The following is a 21,374-nucleotide window of genomic DNA, read 5'->3' on the forward strand; positions in this document are numbered from 1 at the left end:
CATATACAACCTTGAAGCAGGACAGTCCCACAATATTCCTTTTCGAATTCCTCATTTTTATGATTATAAATAAATAGTCCCTCTTTCTCATTAGGAATGTTTTTGGCTTATACTGGTGTGCGTGTGTGTGTGTGTGTGTGTGTGTGTGTGTGTGGCTTTCCTTCACCACCGCCTTCTTCTTGAACATCCATCTACCCTAGTGTAGTGTGTTTATTATTCTAAGCATAACTTTGAAAAGGAGGGCCTGTGAAAACATGAATAGATTTACATTTACCCATTTTAAGAGGAAAATATCTATGCTGCAGCCAGAGATGATACTGGGAGTTACTGAACAGCTTTTGCCTCCCTCTCTCCTCTGTTATTCTACCCTACAAACCGAATAGGAAGAGGAGGGAGAAAAACAATGAAGAGGAAAGGCAGAGACAGGAAAGTAGGGTGTGTGTTTCTGCTCCTGAGTCCTGATGCTTGGGTAGAGGGGATTGAATTTTTAAGTGTCTAAATAAAATGAAAGGAATCCTTTCATTTCTCCCCTGTCACTTCAGATCTTGAATGAAAAGGTCCATTTTAGGTGAAAAGTGGTTTTATTTGTCTTGTGAAAGTTGACACACAACGAATTACTTGGGATCAGAACCATGTTGAAATAATGGAGTAAGTATATTTAGATCTCACCGTAGCCCAACAACCCATTTTTATACAAAGACCAATGAGTCTAAATGTATATACTAAGACATAGAGGCTAGAATAGGGAAAAGTTCAGATACTTTCATAAAATATTTTAAGCTGTATAGCGGACAAAATAGATTAGGAAAAAATATTAGCATTGTCATGGGACACCATTTTCCAGGAAGTAAGACAAAAGCAAGAGCCTTGTACTTCCTGTTTCAATGAGCTCGCCTCCCTCTACATTGACTAGCACATTTGAAGTATGGTGTTAGGAAAGTGATCCAGGGCAGCTGGAGAAGATCAGTCTTCTTCTGAGACTTGTAACTTCTGACAGCCAGATGGGTGTTTGTCTTAGAGACCCAGAACACTATGACTTCTTAGCAGATGCACGTATACGTGCACCCACGTGTTAAGGAGTGTATACTTTCCCTAGGATAAGGGTATTAGTTGCCCAAAGGCAAAGTTAGTACCCAGAGATGCTTAAGGGACCAATTCCATTTTCTAGAGACAGACTAAAGGGATGAATGCACTCCAGACACTTTCTTCTTATATTTACTTTCATGTCAAAGGTAATAATGTATTAACATGGTCATTTAAGTTGTTACCTGGTCTATCATAGGGATACAGTGTGACAGCTTTATTTAAATAGGGGGAAATTGTATAAAAAGAAGGAATCTACAAATCCCATAATGAGTGTAGGACCATCATTTAAAGGATCAGTGTTAAAATTTAGGAATTATATCAAAAAGCTACACTTTGGGCTGGGGAGGTAGCTCAGTGGCATAAGTACCCGCCTGGCAAGTGCGAGATACTGAGTTTGACCCCCAATATGGCATGATGTGCCAGTCTCAGAACCCTGGCTGTGTCTTGTCACTATGGAACCCAATGTGGTGATGCACACCTGTAATTCCAGTGCTGGCGAGGCTGACACGGGATGATTACTAACAATCTGAGCTGCATAGTGAGACACCGTGTCAAAAAAACCAAACAAACAAAACCCTACTCTTTAGCCATCATTCTTTAACTGCATAATGTTGAAGAGGACATTGAAATACTTATAGGCATTGCTTTGTAAAAGATTTGTTTTAAATGTACATACTAAATGAATACTCTTCTCCAGTAACATATTAAACCTAAGATCATGAATCAGTGATTTATAGTCTTAAATGTGCTTTACAATTGATGGATACCACCTCTATGTACCCATATGCCTTCTGTACATGTTGACATCCCAAGATCTATCTATCCATCCATCCTTCTTTCAAGAGGTGCTTTGTTACAAACATTAGAACTCTATGAACAATATTCAGATGCAAATTAGGAACTTTAATTGTGTCATGCTCTGAAAGCTGCTCAAATATTTTTTGACCTAATTGCTTTTGTGCATAGGATAACAATAACCAGAGAACTTTGAATAACTGCTTTCAGTGCTGAGTTTCATTTCTTTTCCTTGAAAGCTACACATTTTAATATTTTCCCTGGCACTTAACAAATTGTCTTTATTACTAAAGTTTTGCTACGATAATAATACTTTGGAGCAAATGATGAAATATAGTTTACCTGATCACTTTAACCCTGGAATTATGATCCTAACAGTGAAGATTCTCTTGAAATGACATCTCCAACATACTTTGAAGTTCTTCTCCCTCAACTACCATCTCATAGATTTTCAGAGGTCTCTGCTGAGAGAAAGTATGTAATAATTCTGTCCCCAGTCTATGGTTGTGATGACACACTGTTCATATTTGTGGCAAAAGCTGGAATCTACTCTCCAGCTTCTGTCTGACATGTCCATGTGCCATAGAAATCTAAAGTCAAACACATCAACTCAACATGACAATGCCACTTCCAGTATTCCCGCTAATACAGTAATACATCCTCACCAAAAATCTATATTTTACTGGTAGATGCTTGGTATTCCTTGAACCTGGTTTTACCTTCACTAAATGTACTCATTATAACCCTAGAAAGATGGTGGCAAACCAGAAAGACGTGTGGAGAGTGGAGCCTCTCCTTAGCTTCCTTTTACTACTCATCAGATGTGTTTCCACCAGTGAAGGCTGAACATTCAACAGGCCCCACCCACCCCAGCAGCAGGATTCCTAGAGGAAGGAGGATGTGCCAGCCACTTCTACAACATCTACTTTTTCACTTCGGAGATTGACTTTCAATGTGGTTCTGTCACTCTGATGCATGGGGACTTACCAGCCACTCTCTGCTTGTTTTCTACCATATACATCTTGGACAATGTTCAGTGCTCATGCACAACACCTTCTCATGTGTGGGCTTACACAAAGAGGATTACATGAAACATTTAGAATGAATTCCAGACCCAGGATGTATGTTCAGTCAGGAGACTGGAGTAGATGAAGTCCTAGATTTTAGTCATCTCTTATCTTTTGAAACATCTACCACTTTTTTCTTCTGACAGAAATTTTTAAAAAATCAATGGACTCTTGATAAAGCAAGATCTGGATTTGAGTGATAGAAAGGTAGTAGCTCTAACTCAATGACTACTCTGATACATACAGGACCTCCAAGATCACAAAGAGGGGGAAACCTACAGCCTGAAATGCACAGAAAGACACCCAGTACTTAGGTGAGCAATAATGATTTATCCTCTGCCTGTTTTCTTTTCCACCTTGAATCATTCTTCTACTTTTCAATGAGCTCCCAACGGCATGCCCAACATGCATACTCTGGAACAGTATTAAGTCCATGTATGCTTGGTTTGCTGGTGATCACCAAACTCCAACGTGACTTTGGTGTCCATATGTGCAGACTCCGTGGTGGCTTAAGAAGACAGCAATAAAATAGTTAAAAGTCATTCCACTATGTTCTGCACCGAGACATGCCAGACTCAAATCCCAGATCCTGCACTCTGGGGCCAAGTGATTTCAGAATACACTTAAATTTGGTGAGTCCCTATCATTTAACCTTTAAAAAGTTAGTGGATCATTTAGTTGTAGCGTGACAAGAAACATTATATTAGGCAATGTAAGTATGGCCGACCAGGCTTTTGGCTTTTCTGGACCACTGCGTGAAAAGGAATTGAAACAGATCACACAGGAAATATAGTTGATGTATAATAATAAGACTCTCTTTTAATATATTTTTACATTTATTGTATACTTTACTATTATTGTTATGATTATTATTATTACCAGCATTACTGCATTAACGAAAGAGAAGGCAAATGGTCCAGGGGCCATGGCTGGAAACGCCCCAAAGCATAGGGATCTAGTATATGCTCGTTAAAGGTAAGTAGAAGCTATTGAAGAGATATTTGGGCTGTTGGAAATATAATGCTGGTATCTAGTTCAATTAGACACTGTCTATTTTAACCCTTTGTTGAATAATTACAATTACAGGAGTATTCAATAGGGCTTTGTAAATCAATGCTAAATGACATTGTTGACAAGGATGGTAGTGCGTTCTCTTAGAACTTGGGAGGCTGAGGCAGGAGGATCACTGCAAGTTCAAGGCCAAGCTAAGCTGTATACTAAATACAAGGATAGCCTGATCTGCCTAGCAAACAAATAAAAACTGATATTGTTAATTGAATTGATTAACAAAAATTGTTTCATTTATTTATTTATGTATTTATTGAACCAGGTATTGAACTCAGGCTCTTGTGCTTGCCAGGAAAGCACTTATTCTACTGAGCCATCTCCACAGCCTCTAAAAGTTGAACTTTTTTTTGGCAGAACCAGGGATTGAACTCAGGCCCTTGTGCTTGCCAGGGAAACGCTTATTCTACTAAGTCATCTCCCTGGCCCTAACAAAAACTATTGACAGACCATCAATGAAAGTATTTGCTTTTCAGTATATGGTAAGGTTTTCAAAAGTGTTGTCTTTATAGCCTAACATACATATTTATTGTATGCAATCAGGGTAAATAAAGCACAGTGGGGAAATACACAGATAATATGATATAAGAAGATGTGGAACTCATTCTCCATTCTACATCAAGGTGAGGGGAGATATTAGTAACCTATTTACTTACCTTCTGCCAAAAATGATTTATTGCACTATATTCACATCTCATACTTCTGAGTTTATTTAAAATTCTGACTTGACAATAAATGGCTGTTCAAGTCATTTTGTACTATTATCTTGCAAGGGAAAAGCTTTTTTATGTATTTGATACAGGGTCTCATTACTCAGCTTGGACTCATAGTGATCCTCCTGTTTTCAGCCTCCCCAGTGCTGGGATTACAGCCATGAGCCACCGCGTCTGATCTCTTGGGTTCAGCGTGCCTAATGGTGGGGATAGCATTGCATATGGTGCTGAGGATTGAAGCCTGGTCCTCTGTGCTTGCCTAAGCAGGCTCTTAGTTTGCAGAGCTGTCTCGCTGACTCTGCAAGATGAAACTTAACATCTTATCTGTTAAGATAGATCTCTATATATTGTGACTACTGGGTGACTATGAAAAAAATAATTGCTTTTATTATCATTTTAAGAAAATAGTGCCTTGAAAATTCCCTAGCAGAATTTACCACCAGTGAATTTATACTTTAGGCAGATATCTTAGATTCCAGGTGCAGTAGCTTCAAATGTTGAGGTAAAAATTAACTAGGATCCTATTAATTCTTACAGGATAAAACATTGAACTCAACACAAATATAAGCTAATGATTCATTTAAAATACAACACACATTCATTTATTTATTAACTGGTAAACAGTTACTAGCTGCTTAGACAATTAATTGAGATAAAAAAAAAACAGTGACAAGAGGTCAGAGAGTCTATTAATATTCTGTGCCCAAAACAGATGCATAATTTTATTATGAATTTATTTTAGTTTTTGAAGAAGGATTTCAAAACCTTACTCTACAGTTAATAACTACCAGATAACTTCATTTTAACGTTATTTTTTGTCTGCTCTGTATAAGTATTCTACCCTCCAGAAGGTAACAAATTCTCTTCAGGGACAATATTCTTTCTAAGGTCACTGATGTTAATGTTGGATATTATTTTGCATTACTGAATTCCCATTTTAATCTCACACTTTCTCTGCGCAGTCAAGGTTCCACACCAACCCACAATGTGTGTGCCACGAGGGAATATTTGATTACTACAGAGTCTAACTGTCACTGTGGTTTCAACAGTGAAGCAGGTTGATTTTCACCTCATTTCACCAGCAAACGTCATGGCTTCAGGATGATTTAGCTTTGCTATGCTGGGAAATGCTTTTCCTTGCTTTCAATTGAGCTGTTTATAATTTCCTTTTATCCTTTCATTATCATGGATGTTTTGCTCCTTTTAACTCAGTAGAAACAGTGTCACAGGACATTCACGTGCACTTGGCATGTGATGTGAGGTTTTTCTGGGAGAATTTACTGGCTCAAATTTATTAAGCAAGATCAGACAGAATAACAAGTGTTAGCAGGAATGCAGGGAAATGGGAAATTTTATATATTGCTGATGAGATATAAAACACTACAGCCACTTTGTAAAACATTTTGGTAGTTTCTTGTAAAGTTAAATTCTTACTTACTACACAGCTCAGGAATGCTACTATAGGAATCTGTCTTAGTAAAAGGAACATTCATTTCTAGTATGAAAGGCTTGTATGCACATGCTTATTGTAGCATTATTAATAGCCAAAATGTAGAAAAAGTCTAAATGCCCATCAACGAATGGACAAAGAAATGTGGTTTGTTTATGTAAAAATATACTATTCAGCATCAAAACTGAACAAACTGCCAAAGCATGCTACAGTATGAATGAACTTCAACTATATGTTAAAAGCTGTATGAAAGAACCAGATAAAAAACACCACAATTTTGTTAAGCGGATAGTTCTACTTAACTATTTCACTATAGAAATATTTTGTAATAAGACGAATAGATTGGATAGAGGGAGTGACAAAAAGCAAACAATGATGAATAATTTCTAAAATTTGAGCAAAGGAAGAAGGTAAGGTTGAGCTCGCTTAGAGACATGGAAATGACTGTAAAGAACAGAGGTACAGGGCTGGCCAAATAGCTCAGTGGATTAAAAAGCCTGCAAGCAGGCACAGGGCTAGGGGCTCAATCCCCAGGCCTGTTGTGCTGGCCCCGCCCCAGTGGCATGCTGAGCCAGCAATTGAGACTGGGCATGGGGGTGCGTGCCTGTAATCCCAGCTCTTGGGAGGCTGCAAACAGGCAGATCACTATGAGTCCCATCTAGTAGTGAGACCCTGAACACCCTGTGGACCCTTCCCTAAAATACAACAACAACAACCACAACCACAACAATAACAACAAAGAATAGAGGTACATATGGGAGGCAGAAGTTTGAGATCCCTACCACAATCCTGGTGAGAAGTTACAGATGTAGTTGGGTGTTGGAGAATCCGCCCCAGTGAGACCTGGTCAGGGCAGGAATATACAGAAGATGTTTAAAGCTATGACATGGTTTATTCTTACAGGAAAAGTATGGATTGAGGGGAAAGATGGACCCTGAACCTTAGGACAAACCAGCATGCAGTGGTCAGAAAAAACAGAAGCTGACAAACAAAAGCAGGGACAAGTGGACAGAGAGGTAAAATCAGGGACTTATGGTGAATGCAACCAAAAGAAGACATTGTAATGGAGTACGGAGAGTGACTGCAACTATCAAAAGAGCAGAATGGGACCACACTTATTTTAATTGATTAATGGGTATTTAATTATTTCTTACTGGTAAATATATTCTTCTAATTAAGCTTCGCATTTTGACTTCTTTTAATTTAACAGAAGCATTTTCTCTGCATCCATAATGATAATGCTATAAAGTTTCATCTTCAGGAAATTAATTAAATAGCAAGACATGCTGGAGATGAGTCCATTTTCAGATAAATAGCCCCTGTTTCAGAAATAAATCATCACATGCAACGATTGTTACTGCAAGCGTTTGAAAATTCCAAGTGGCTATAGTCAAACACCCTCACCACTCCAAAGCTTCTTAACAAATTATCAGTCCTCTTATTTACATAATATATTCAGAAAAATATGTCAGTATGACAATGAAATAATTTCTGTACAGAGGGCAAAGAATAGGCGAGAGTCTTAAATGAATTGTGAAGTTTTCTATCGAAAAACTTTTTATCTTGAATGTTTATGAATTTAATTTTTATATTACACACTTCATAAAAATGAAACCCACTGCAATGATTGACTTTATAGGCTGGATTCTTCAATTAGCTACTGTCTAAACATGCAATCAAATTGTTATTATGGGTCAAAAAGCCCACAAAGAAAGGCATTCAGGGGGAAGAAGTGTGCTGTCTCCTTTTGCTCAGTCCTTTTCTCTGCGCCTTGCGTCAGAGCATAGGTGCCACCCCACCATTCTTGGAATGAGGTAACAGGACCAAGGAGAAGCAAGCCACCACCAGTTCATCGCTTCTTCTTCTGTGCAACTCTTGGGGAGCCAGCTGGTGGGTGGCACCCCACTGAGTGACCCCGAAGGACAACTTGTGTCGTCCTCATTTAACCTTTAAAGCTTCTGGCAACACTCAACAAGAAATAACTCTGACCTAACTTTAGGATTAATTACAATACAAATTCACAGACTCTATTCATCTTTGAACAATATGTACGTCAGAGAGTAGTCACCACTAAACACAAGGAAAGCAAGAGACCTGAGAAAACAAACCATACACCACAATGTGATAATGCTTTGTGCTGCTAAATCTCTTTCCCTAAAAATTTGCTCCAAAATAAATTTATTCTGTGAAATAGAAACTCTTGTTCGGTACATTCCATTTTCTTAAACACATTTACAAGTGACTCTTATGGCTCCTTGGAGAAATGTGTGAGTCTCGTGCCAAGGCAGGAAATATAAGTCTGGGGCATCTGGTATTGCCAACAAGCAAGGAGTTGCTAAAGAGAACATGACCCACCTCAGAAGGATGCAGAAGTCAATCTGAATGAGCCATGACCTTTTGACCAGGGCTGGTTATTTCTGGCCAACCATATAAATCCAGAGTATATTTTCTTGCACCTGAAAGAATAGCTGAGTTAATAAGGCATTTAATTAATTAATGTGGGAGAAGGACTCATGCTTAAAGAAATCCAAACAATATGTGTATATGCACCCCCAGATGTTATAATTTCATTCTCATCCCACTGAGTGTGATCTAGATTTTATCACCAACTTCTCAAGAATGCCATAATAAAAGGAGAACTATCACTATGCCACTGGGGAAATCTGGTGGTGCTCAAACTTAATATCACCTGAACAGCCCTTTTGTCATGTGCAGTGAAATGAGGCAATAGGACCCTCACTTTAATTCTATAATCTCCCCAGAATTGACACCACAGACCAGCCATAGAAGAATAATAGCAAGTCCAAACTGGAGGCCAAAGGATGTGATCAGAACTCCACAAAACTGTACAGGTGACACAAAGCAAGGAGACCCTTAGAACCAAGAGACACCCAAGGAGACAGCGTGGCTAAGGTGGGGCCTCCTAGAAGGAATCATGGAACAGACCAATGATACTCAGTTTTCAAAAAGGGGAAACCTAAATAATTCATAGAATCTGCCTAAAAAGAGTATAGCAAAAGTAATTTCTTAGATTTAACAAGTGTGCCCCGCTTTCGTAACATCAAGAATAGAGGCAGAGATTATATGAAGCCTCATTGTACTTGTAACTTTTATAAGGATAATATTCTTCCAAAATAAAAAGGTCTTATAACAAATCTTGAGTGTACTATAAAGGCTAAGTGTTGGTTAAGAAAACTCAAAGAAATACCTTATTTCTGGGTTCCTTGGAGACAAAACTTAGAGAGGAGAGCGGACTGCAAAGGACTAAGCAAGGTTAGGGTGAGGCTAGCACGGCTCAATCACAGAGAGAGGCTTTGCCCAAATGTCAGCTCACACAGCAGTGCCCACCTGGGTACATGGGACCTTGCCTTCCATACATCCTTTATCCAGTAGGCAGTTATCAGCTGTCAGTCCCCTGCAAGGGACATTTCTGACAAGATGGCACCTACAACCGGAGGACAACCTGCTAAGGAAGAGAAGCTGCTTTGTGTAGTTAGGAGCCACCAAGTGGGAGCATGGGTGAGAGGCATCCAAGGAAATAAAAGATTTGGGGGGCTGCTTTATTGAGGTCTTCTTGTTTCTCACACAAAATTCTCTCTATCCAGTACAGCTTGTCCAAAATACTAGATGGTCATGGTGTTGTGGTACAGAGTTTACAATGTAGATTTTACACTATGCGAATGTACAGGAGGGTGAGTATAACAAACAGTAGCTCCTATTTGCCACAGTTGATTCCAGGGTTGTCATGGAGTCTCACCATCTTCTTCACCTTCTTCATGCTTTGGAGCCTCTTCTCTGCATCCAGTACTAGGTCAAAGTGTTAGGACCAGTTGATGGACTCAAGTGCTTAGCCTGGAGCAAGCTGCATCCTTGGTTACCAAGCTTTATTCATCACTGCTTGCAGGGATTACCAATTAAGGGTACAACTGAGCACGGGGAGAGCACCCAGAGCGTTCACCTTTGCTCCACAGATGAGCATGTCATACATGTGATGGACCCAACAGATCTGTGCAGAATGTCTGTGTCAAGACGCCCCAAGATCTTATTGTGCTGGAGAGCAGGGTAGACAGCGTGATGAATGATGTGGCTCTGATGCACGTGAGGCAATTTCCAGAGAGCAGATGACCATAGCTGATGATCACATTAGTGACTAAAGTCCAGAATGGTTGGGTTGGGTAGATATGATTGATCCTCTTCCATGGTACAGACGGAAGAGGACCAATCCTATCTACAAAGAAGCTCATGAACACAAGGAAGCTACAAGTGACAAGACACAAGGGGAGAAAAATCACCCTTGAATTAAAATAGAGAAGATAGTTTAGGAGAATGACTGATAATTAATTTGTTAAAATAACAAAAAGAGAAAAGCCATTTACTTGTAGCTCAATGAGCCATGACAAACTTCACGAGGTTTCATTTATATTTACATTTGTAGAATGTAGATTTTATGAGACACCATCTTAATACCAATGACTAGAACGAAAAATCAGAGATGGGACAGAAATTGAATCTTTAAAAACAGGCCGGTTTTCTTGCTATGAATACTTTATATTTTGGAACTTCTTCTGCAAAGATAAATTCATATTGTTGAACTACATTACAAAGCACTTCATGTCCTGATCACAAAATTTCTTTTTTGTAAATTTCTTACCAAATACAGCCCTGAGAAGATTCTTTATAGCTTATATTGATTTGATGAGCACATTGCTGGAGGGATCACTGATTGGGTAGAAAGTTCAGGTCTTTGGACATGCTTAACATTTGTGTCATTGATAAAGAGGATAAGATAATGAACTGATACTTACAGCACCCACAGCTTGGACATAGCATAAAAATTTGGATGCTGAGTAATGATGATTTTTTTCAGTGAGGCTCCTGGCCATTTTGGTGAGCCTCGCTGGACAGTGCATACAAGCTTGATTGGAACAGCTGCAGTCTTGTGAATGAGCTCAATAGATGCAGTTCTGGTAACAACTGAGCCAGGTGCATATACTGGTTTAGGATGTGTGGGCAGAGGGGAGATTTCACAAATTCAAGCCTATTCTTCAAGAGGCTAGCCCATTTCTATTTGGCCTTTTGTGCATCTGTCTCTGCCAGCAGAGGAACAGGCTACAACTTTCAGCATTCAAGAAAGATGAAGACATGGCACAGGCCATCCCATCTGCTGAGCCCAGCCCAGATCAGCCAAGACCCAGTTGACCTGCAAGATCTGGGGCAATAAACGGTGATTACCCAGGCTTCTGAAATCTGGAGGTCATTTTTTTTAGTGTATTTGGTGGAGGGCCTCACCACACAGCTTGGACTCATAGTAATCCTCCTGTTTTCAGTCTTCCCAGAACTGGAATTACAGGTGTGCACCACAATGCCCAGTCTTGGTGACCAGCTCAACATGCCCAGGAGTAGGACCAGAACAACGTGCACTACTAGGGAATGAATAAGTCACTCTACTTGCCTAAGCAGGTACTTAGTCCACTGAGCTGCTATAGGTCATTTTCTTAATGTGCCAAATTCTAACCTAATGTGTTGGATTTTGCCTACATCTATTCTCCACTCTAGTCTCTTGCTAAGAATCTAGAATTCCTTTGTCCTTTCCTCTGTCAACCCTGATCATGCCTCAATTCTAGCAGGGCCACTAGAAGAACAGCCTTCTCATCCACACCATTTTGGGGTCAACCACATGAAACATGCAAGAAGGAAGGAATAAGATACTCTACATGGAGACAGGACATTAAGCTGTTGCTGACAGTGTTAGACAGTGACCACGTCAGGCAATGAACTATGAACGTGATATATTGGGAGCTCATTTAGTCCTCAAATACACAGTGAATTAGGCACACTTCTATTAACTCACATTTTAATCTTGCAAATCTAGCCATAGAGAGATCAATTACCCTTCTCAATGAAACAAAGTTAGAAGGGATAAGATTATAACTGAGTACCAAGTTCCTCTGTTGTCAGAGACTATTACTTTCATAACTGGTCTTCGACCTCCCCCCTGAGGGAGATTTGTCATTGTTGAGGAAGTCTTTGACTTCCCCTCTTGAGTGAAAATAGTAGCAACAGGGATGGAGACTTAACGTCTATTGTAAGAAGCTATTGATAAGCTGAGTCAGATAAAAAGTCACTAAGAAACATATGTAGGTTGGATGGATGAAAGTATGAAAAGCAAACTAGAAATCAGTGGCTAATATAAAATGGGGTATATTTTCCTCTTTGACACACGATAGAGATCCAAAGCTCTGCTAAATTCTACTAGATGCATGGTCACTTCTTTCAAAGATTGGTTCGTTTACTTGTAAAAAAGGCAAAATAAGACTTGGCATTTCTTTGTAGTTTACTTGTCATAGGTAGATAACTATACCCTCAGTGTCATAGAACACCAATTAAATAATATGACACTAATAAAATGTGTGGTATTTTTAAAAATAATCTTGAGGCATTTTTAATTGAGACCATATGAAACAAATGAAAACAGTTTTCAGTATCATCTTTCATCTCTGTGGTAATAGATCATTAGGCAAAATAATTTTCTCATAGGAAACAGAGGAATGTTTTAGGAAGTGGGTATAATTTATTCTCACTGAGATAGAAGAGGATGTTAGTTAAAGGGTATCAAAGAATCTAGAGGCACAAAGGACAAGGAGGGAACTATGATAATCTGAAGCTGCCAAGAGACCACAAACAAACATAGCCGGTGGTGGGCTGAAAGGAGACAGGATGGCAGCCTGCGCCTTGAGATTCGGTCGGATATTCTCCATCCCACATCCCTGTTTCTCAAGAAAGAATTTCTGTTAACAAGAAAGTTTGGGATGTTTCGTGCTTATACAAGGGTCTGCAATGGCAAAGGCAATCAATTATTCTCTCCTGAAAATTTAGGAAGGGCGGGTGGTGGAGCAGGCTTTCGGGAGGGGACATCTGTGACCGAAGGCGATGCTCGCAGCGCTCTGTAAGAGAGGCGCTTCGATAGGCGAGTGTGGCTGCCAGTGTGGAGGCTTGCAGCCACTTCATTCTTTTCTCCTTGCGAAGCAATAACGCAGGAGCCGCCTGCACCAAGCTTTGTTCTGATGCTTTTTTTCTAAGGGCAATGACACCCAAAGTGAAATTTCTCACTTCAAATTTCTGAACTTTTAAAAACTTCAGTGTTTCAAATTCTGCTGATATTAATACTCATTTAACAAATATTATTCTGTTACCAGCTCTGCAAATTAAACAAGATCAGCACCAATAGTCCATATGGTAACTCTTGCAATCCAACCATCTGCATCTTTGGTAATTGAGTAATAACCTATAATCTGTTATCATTGAAATTAATACAGAAAATAGACACTACATGCAAAAGCCTCATAAAATTCTGTAAATTTAGAAGCACTTTAAAAATTATCCCGTTTATTTCACCCGAAGTCAAAAGGCTGATCTTCAAGCTTCTGTTTTATCAGCAGTTCATAGAAATCCACTTAAAAAATAAATAAAAAGAACCTGACAAGGCTGAATACTGCAAAGATGTGGAGCAAATGAAACTCTCATTTGGGTTAGAAAGATGCAAAGTGTTACAGCGGCTTTGTTAAAGAAAAAAAATATTTTGCACATTCTAAACTTATGACCCAGGCAAGTCACATTTAGTTATTTACTCACAACAAAAAAGAAGACATATATCCATATAAAAAAACCTTGTGTGAATATTTATTGCAGGGTTATTCATAATTTTCCAAAAGACAGAAATAATCCAAAAGCCATTGAATAGATGAATGGACAAATTACAGTACTTCTACACCGAACATGAGGCAGAAGTACATTGGGATGAAGCCTCGAAACACACAACTGCCTTAAATAAATCTTAAAAAGCCTGGAGTGAGTAACAGAAGCCACACTTAGACTGTACAGGATCTATCCACCAACACAGCATGCTAGGAAGGGAAAAATCACAGGGAGGGGTCACACCAGTGGGAGCTGAAGGGACAGGAGAGGAAATTAAGCATAAAGTAACATTTAGAGCCCAGGGAGATAGCTCAGTAGAATAAGCGCTTGCCTGGCAAGTTCAGGGTTCTGAGTTCAATCCTCAGTACCACAAAAAAAAAAAAAAAAAAAAAAAAAAAAAACAGGAAAGAAAGAAAGAAACATTTAGAAGTGATGCCAAGTATTTGATTTCATTTACTTGCAGTTTCTTTCAGTTTTGTCTTTATTAGCACATATTTTCCATACATATTATATTCATGTTGGGGGATTGGTATATGGGCATATCAGATCCTTTCTTGTTGCTGTTGCTCCTGGGACTCGAATTCAGGACTTTGCAACTGCTAGGCAGGCCATTTGTGCTGCTGAGCTATTTTCCCGGCCCCTCACATCATATCTTAATTGTTTTCACTTCCTTTCCTTTCCCTGCCATCCTTATTCCCTTCATCCCCAGATGCTCTTCCCAACCCTTTAAGGTATATTTCCTGATTGTGGTGGGAGCATGCCATTACACACATTTGTCAAAACTCGTGGTACTGCATTACATCATCACTGCGAATGTTACTTTTTGTAAAATTCACCATATGCCGCAGGAACCAAACGCAACGCAATGCCTCCCTACCCAGTGCGGTGCCTCTGCACCCACCACCCTTAATTTTTATTTTCTTTCCATAAAGGGGAAAAACATTTCAAGTGTCAGGCTCCTTTTCTTCAGGCAACTGAATGGTGACCTCACAGATTTACACAAAGCACTGAGCTATAGAAAGCTGAAGTGACTGAAAAGAGTGAGATCTGCTCAGTGTCTGTGGCCAGGGCAGACCCCACGCCCTCCCAGGAGACATCTGTTCCTTGCCCACCTACTCCTACTGGGAAAGTATGTAGTTTGAACAAACTCCAGAGTTCATGTCTGTAAAATATTATTTTAATTATATATTTTACTTTTCTCTGTCCTTTGCATTAGTAATAAAGAATAACTCACAGATCTCGAATCTCAATATTCTCTGAAAAAGCTTTTTTTGTGTGTGTATTTTAGGGAAGGGTCTACAGGGTGTTCAGGGTCTCACTACTAGATTGGACTGGTAGTGACACACCTGTTTACAGCCTCCCAAGAGCTGGGATTACAAGCACATGCCACCATGCCCAGCCTCAATGGCTATCTCAGGGCTCCCCAGGGGCGGGGCCAGCATGGTAGGCCTGGGGATTGAACCCCGGCCCCTGCGCCTGCTTGCAGGCACTTTAATCCACTGAGCTATTTGACCAGCCCTGAAAAAAGCATTTTTATCCATCAAAATATAGTCACCTAAAACCTTACATTCCTCTGTGCATTGTACACACCAACCCTGTGGAAGTCCGTCTGCTTGAGTATGCAGGAAGACTCACGAATCCTCCCTCCTGGTGTGAACATGCAGCTGCCCCTCAGCTTGGGGGGACAGACTGCCTTTCTTTACCCTCCATTTTTGTATTTAACGTGTATCATGAGATCGACCTTCTTAACACATTTTTAAGCACACCATAGAATAGTATCAACTTGAGACTTGGTGTTATACCACAGATCTCAACAATTTATTCCTGGCAAAAGTGAAACTTGCACCCACTTCACAGGGCTCCATGCCCCATCTCCTCCACCTCTGGCAAGGGCTATTCACCATATGACTTTTCCTCTTTTCATTACCTCACATAAGTGAAATCGTGCAGCATTCGCCCTTCTGTAACTGCTCTACTTCACTTGGCATAATGTCCTCTAGATTAATCCATGTTACCATCTATGACAGAATTTCTCTTTTCAAAGAGGAATAATATGCTGCCCTGTGTAACACATTATCCCTATTCATTCATCTCCCAGGGGACATTCAAGTCGTTTCCATATCTGCACCTGCTGTGAAAAACAAAATAAATATAAAAGGATGGGTATCTCTTCAAGATCTTGATTTCAAGACTGGCGGATATGTATTCCGTAGTAGCACTGCTGGATCGTATGGCATTTCTGGCTTTAACTTTTGGAGGACCTGCTACACTGCTTTCTGAAGTGCTCCACCACCATGCATACCCAGCCACAGTGCAGAAAAGCTTACAAATGATTTCTTAGCAGCGACAACAAAAGAAAAATAAGACAAGTAGAACTGCATCAAAGTAGAAAGCTTTTGCAAAGGAAACTACTAAAAGACTGAACAGGCAACTTATAGAGTAGAGGAAAATATTTGCAAATGAGAAATTTGACAAGGGAGAATATCTTATAAATATATAAGGAAGTCCAATAACTTGGTTGCAAATCATAACCTGATTAAAAACAGGCGAGCTAAGTTCTTGAATAGATATTTCTCTAAAACTGACATAAAAATAGCTAACAGCTCACGGAAAAGATACTAAAGTCATTAATCCTTAGAGAAATGCAAATCAACACCACAAGAGGATACCACCTCACACATGTCAGAAAGGCTATTATCAAAAATACAGAAAAAGGCAAATGTCAAGAATCTGGAGAAGTTGCAACTCATCAGCCTGCCTCCCGTGCAATGGTTTTCCTAGTCCTGGCAGGAAGAGAGAGTGTGAGACAGGCCTGGGCTTTTTCAAAGAGCAAGGAAAGGAGGAGTCTTCGCTGCTAAACTAAGGAAATGTTTTTGGGAATCAACCCAACAGGAAGCATGCCATCTCGTGGAAAATCCAGGAAAGAGAAGAAAGAGAGCCTGCAGCGGCTGGAGCCAGAGCCACAGAAGCTTGACAGCTCGAGTTCTGCCTCTGGTCTCCTGCCTTAGCCCCGTAAGGCACGAATGGGCATCAGCCCATAGCTCCCTTCACTACCATCCTACGTTATCAAGTCCTGGGTCTAAGCACTTCATTTTGTTGTTGGGTTGGATTGTCAGTATTTTACAAACAGAATGAAACTTGATCCAAGGAGCTTGTCAATTCCTATTACTAAAATCTGATATAAGACTGAGTGTCTTATATCTTATAACCCTTGAAAGCTAAGGTATTTCAAGCAAACCCATACCATGGATTTTATTTATTTACTTATTTTTAATTATCTGCATTTTTTACATACATTTTAATTTTTTAATGCACAAAATCATCATATGTTAAGTAATTTCCTTACAGACAGAATATAGCTACATTACAATTCTTAAATTTACTCCATTAATCTTTGTTTCTAATTATTGTATTTAGGCATATACATTTAATAAAATTATAACATCTTGTTTTCTGTTTTTTTCTCCCATTTTATTTCTTCTACAGATTACTTGAGCATTATTTTTTGGGTTTATTTTTTGGTTTTTGTGGCTGGCTCAGCCTGCCCTGGGGCAGGGCTGGTGTGGCATGTGCTGCCAGGGATTGAACTGTGGTCCCTGCTGTTGCCTAACTTACCTAAGCAGGTGCTTTAGACTGCTGAGCTATCTTGCTGGCCCTACCTGAACATTGTTAATGATTTAATTTTCATATAACTATTTGTTTTAGATATATCTTCATATAAACTGTTAAATTATTTATTCTTTTTAATTAAAAGAACTTGAAGCAGTTGCACAAAATCTGGGTACTGTGGCCCCTGCTCTCCGTATTCTACGACCTTCCTCTCCAGACTTCAGCTTCCCTTGGTCTGTTTCACCACCCACCTGCTAGGTATGCATCTGTCGAAAGTCTTCCTGCCTTGTGTTTCTCCTTCCTTCACTTCTCTGCCACTGGCTGTCCTCTGGGCTCATTCTCTACTTCTTCTGCATGATTTTGTCAACAAAAAATGTCTCCTCTGGACACATGAAATATTGCAAATGTTACCCCAGTTTTCCGTGTCTTCTCCTCCATAGTAATTTTCCTCCTAGAAAATAGCATGTGCATCCTTCACTTTTTTTTTTTTCTGGTACTGGGTATTGAACTCAGGACCTTGAGCTTGCCAAGCAGGTACTTACGCCTCTGAGCTATCACTCAGGCCCTATCCTTCACTTATTTGTCACTTACCTCCCATCACCCCCACTGGAGTGCAACCCTCATAAGGATGAGTATATTTGTCCATTTTGTTTACTGCTCTCTACCTTGGCTGATGCTTAAACTATACGAGCTACTCATCACGGTGTATTTAATGAATACATTAACAAACCTGAGATTTCATTTCTTTGACAACTGATATTTGTCTGCCAGATATAGAACAAACAGTGATTACAGTTTGGTGCTATGCTTTTAGTTCTAGAAAAAGTAGGATCTCTATTCAACTCACATTTCTTATAATGAGGAAAATCCTTATAGGACTGGGGAGATAGCTGAGCTACCTAAGCACCTTCCTGGCAAGCCCAAGGTCCTGAGTTCAATCCCTGGTAAAAATAAATAAATAAATAAATAAGTAAATAAATAAATATTAAGAAAATCTTTATAGTATGGAATACCTCTGGACTCCAAGGACCAATGGGCTTTTTATGGTCTGTTCATGGAAACAGGGACAATGTCAGGGATGCAGACAGCTTCATTGTCTGCTCTACTTTTGAACATGTATGCTGCTTCTCCATAGGTGGTTGTGTTGTCATACAAAAGGTTCCCCAACAGGTTCACTGAACAGAGAAATGGACAGAAATGGAAAGACTGGTTACATTGACCAGGGAGCCTTCCCATGCACTCATCCACGACCAGAATAAAGGAAGGAGGTAGGCTCACAGGATCCATAGGGATGTTTCCATTAAGGAAAGGTCTGACAATAAAAATATCCAGAAACATACTGTCATAGACACCTAATTAACACAGAAATGTAAGTGTGTGTTTCTCAGCTGTTGGATGGCTATTATGATTTGTATCTTGATGTCTCCCCAACACCTCCTGTAATCCCAGGGCTTTTTCAGAGGTGGTTGAAGCTAGAGTATGGGATGCTGGGGTTAAGGGTGTGTGAGTAGTAATTGATGATTCATTTGGCATAGTTTTGGCTAGGATGAAGGGAATGAATGCTACACCTGCCCTAGAGTGGATATCTTGCATACAACACAAGAGACAAAAAGTTTCTTCTCTCACCCTTACTTGCTTTTCCTGTCTTCTGCCACTGTAAACTGTTTCACTTCTGGGATGCCCGACGACCATGCCACCCTGTCTTGAACCCAACCAATTATGGATTGAAGCCTCTACAAACTGCGAATTAAATAAACCTTTCTTCCTTTAACTTTGGGTGTTGGATATTTCATTTCAGCAATGAGAGAAAAGTAACTAAGACAATGACCTTGGAAGAGACCTCAACAGATGACAAATGTTACCCATTTTACACTTTATAGAACAAGAAAGTCAAACCCAGGGATATATTGAATGTCAGTGGTCTCACACTGCCAAGTTTAGGCAGCTGTGAGACATCCTAGGGTCTTGGTTTCATTAATAAATCCAGGAACAACCCTATATTTTAAAGGGCATTAGTTTTGAAGTAAAACATTACCAGTACTCTATTATTTGTCTATGAAAGGCAGTTTCTTCTATTTTCCTATGCTTTTTCATTTCCACTGTAATGGACATAAAAGAATTTTGATTTCTTAATTGGACAAAAAGATAAGAAAAAGCAGCACCATAATAGCCTAAAGGAAGTTCTTGATTAAGACTAGGCCAGCAGCCTCACAAAAAAAGAAACAAGACTCTATGAAAAACACTTAGGTTTATGAATACATATCTACAAACATATTCATACTACAAACATTCTTTCATGAAGAAATATATCAGAAAATATCTAGAAAGTTTTGTGCCACAGAGCAGAACATATTTTCTGTCTTTCCTTGAAAAGTATCTATGTACTTTTCATTACATTTGTACGCCTTGTAATGCATAATTTTCCCATGTTTTTACTACTATATACAAATGGAGAAACGAGATGGAGAGAGAGAAAACACAAAAGCAAAGGAAAAGAAAGGACAAACTGCAAAAAAATGTGTACAATCCCTAGCACAAATGAACTTTAAGAGTGTAACAGAATAAAGAAAAAACAACAAGAAAAAAATCTTCAAGTGAATGCCACAGTATATTCTGGATTCTGCTTTGTCTGAAACACATCATAGCTCAAATAGGCTCTGCAGCTATTGCTACAATTTAATAGCTCTTTACACGAACTCCAGTTTTTTTTTTTTTAATACTAGGGAGTGAACACCAGGATATTCCTTTGCCAATAGAAATATTATTATTGACCACCATCACATTACTGAACACGAGTTGGAAGCAAATATGTGTTTATATTTTCCACACTGTGTGTAATTCAAAAATAACTAAATGTTGTTGACATCTTAAATACATAAGGTAATATCTTTCGGCAAATGATGAAATAACTGTGTACTCATTTCACCTCATTATCGCTTACCTCAGAGTTGCATATGTGAAAGTTTAGTGTTTCTAAGCAGGCTTGGGTATGTTACATCAACATCTTGAACTTAAATTTACTCATTTGTAAAATACGGCCTAATTCAAAGAATTGTTGGAAGAAATTCCTATACTTCCACCTTGGGAAAACTTAGTACAGATCCTGTTACCTGGGAAAATGGTCAATATATTTGTTATTGTTATGGCCATGATTACTCTAGCATCAAAAGGCTACTATAGGCTCAAATGTTGTCCAGCAATCAATATTTTGAAAAAAAAACCCTGCTTTATAATATTGTATGTGGAGCACAAAACTAATCTGCCTTTTTATTTGCCAAGGAGTTGTTTTGCATTACGAATAATTTATGTCTGGAGACTGCAAGGAGGATATCACTTTCTGTGAACGATGGTCACACACATTGTGATCAGAACTGCATTGACACACAATAGAATAGATGGCTGGCTTCCTGCGGGTGGCCATAGCAGCCAAGGAAAATGATCTGCTCACTGTTCAAGTCACTGCTATAATGAACGTGCCTCGATGAGATGGTAGTTCACCTCACCTCAGACATTTAGCCATGCTAGATAGTCTTTCTATGTTTCACTTCATTTACATAATTGTTCCAACCCTCTGACTGCACACCTCTAGACTTTGACCATTCTCTCCTCTTTCTATTGTCCTGTATTCTGTAAGGAATTTAATACATGTGAGCAGATTGAAAAGACAAATATTGTCAAAACAAGTCTCCACGTGATCTTGTCCTTCCTTTTTTATTATATCAGGGCTATCTTTTGACTTGAGTAGCAAACCACTTCCAACACAATGGCCAATCAAGGGTCAATGTTTGATCTGTGTTCCACACGATCAGTATCTCCGTTCTGCTACCAGGATGCCGTTCACTTCTTGGCCTTCCTTCTGTTTGTTCTTGCAATAAATCCCTGCTTTCAGGCTAT

The sequence above is a fragment of the Octodon degus genome, unplaced genomic scaffold (genome assembly GCF_000260255.1).
Source record: "Octodon degus isolate 3935 unplaced genomic scaffold, OctDeg1.0 scaffold00011, whole genome shotgun sequence".
In the NCBI taxonomy this organism is placed as follows: Eukaryota; Metazoa; Chordata; class Mammalia; order Rodentia; family Octodontidae; genus Octodon; species Octodon degus.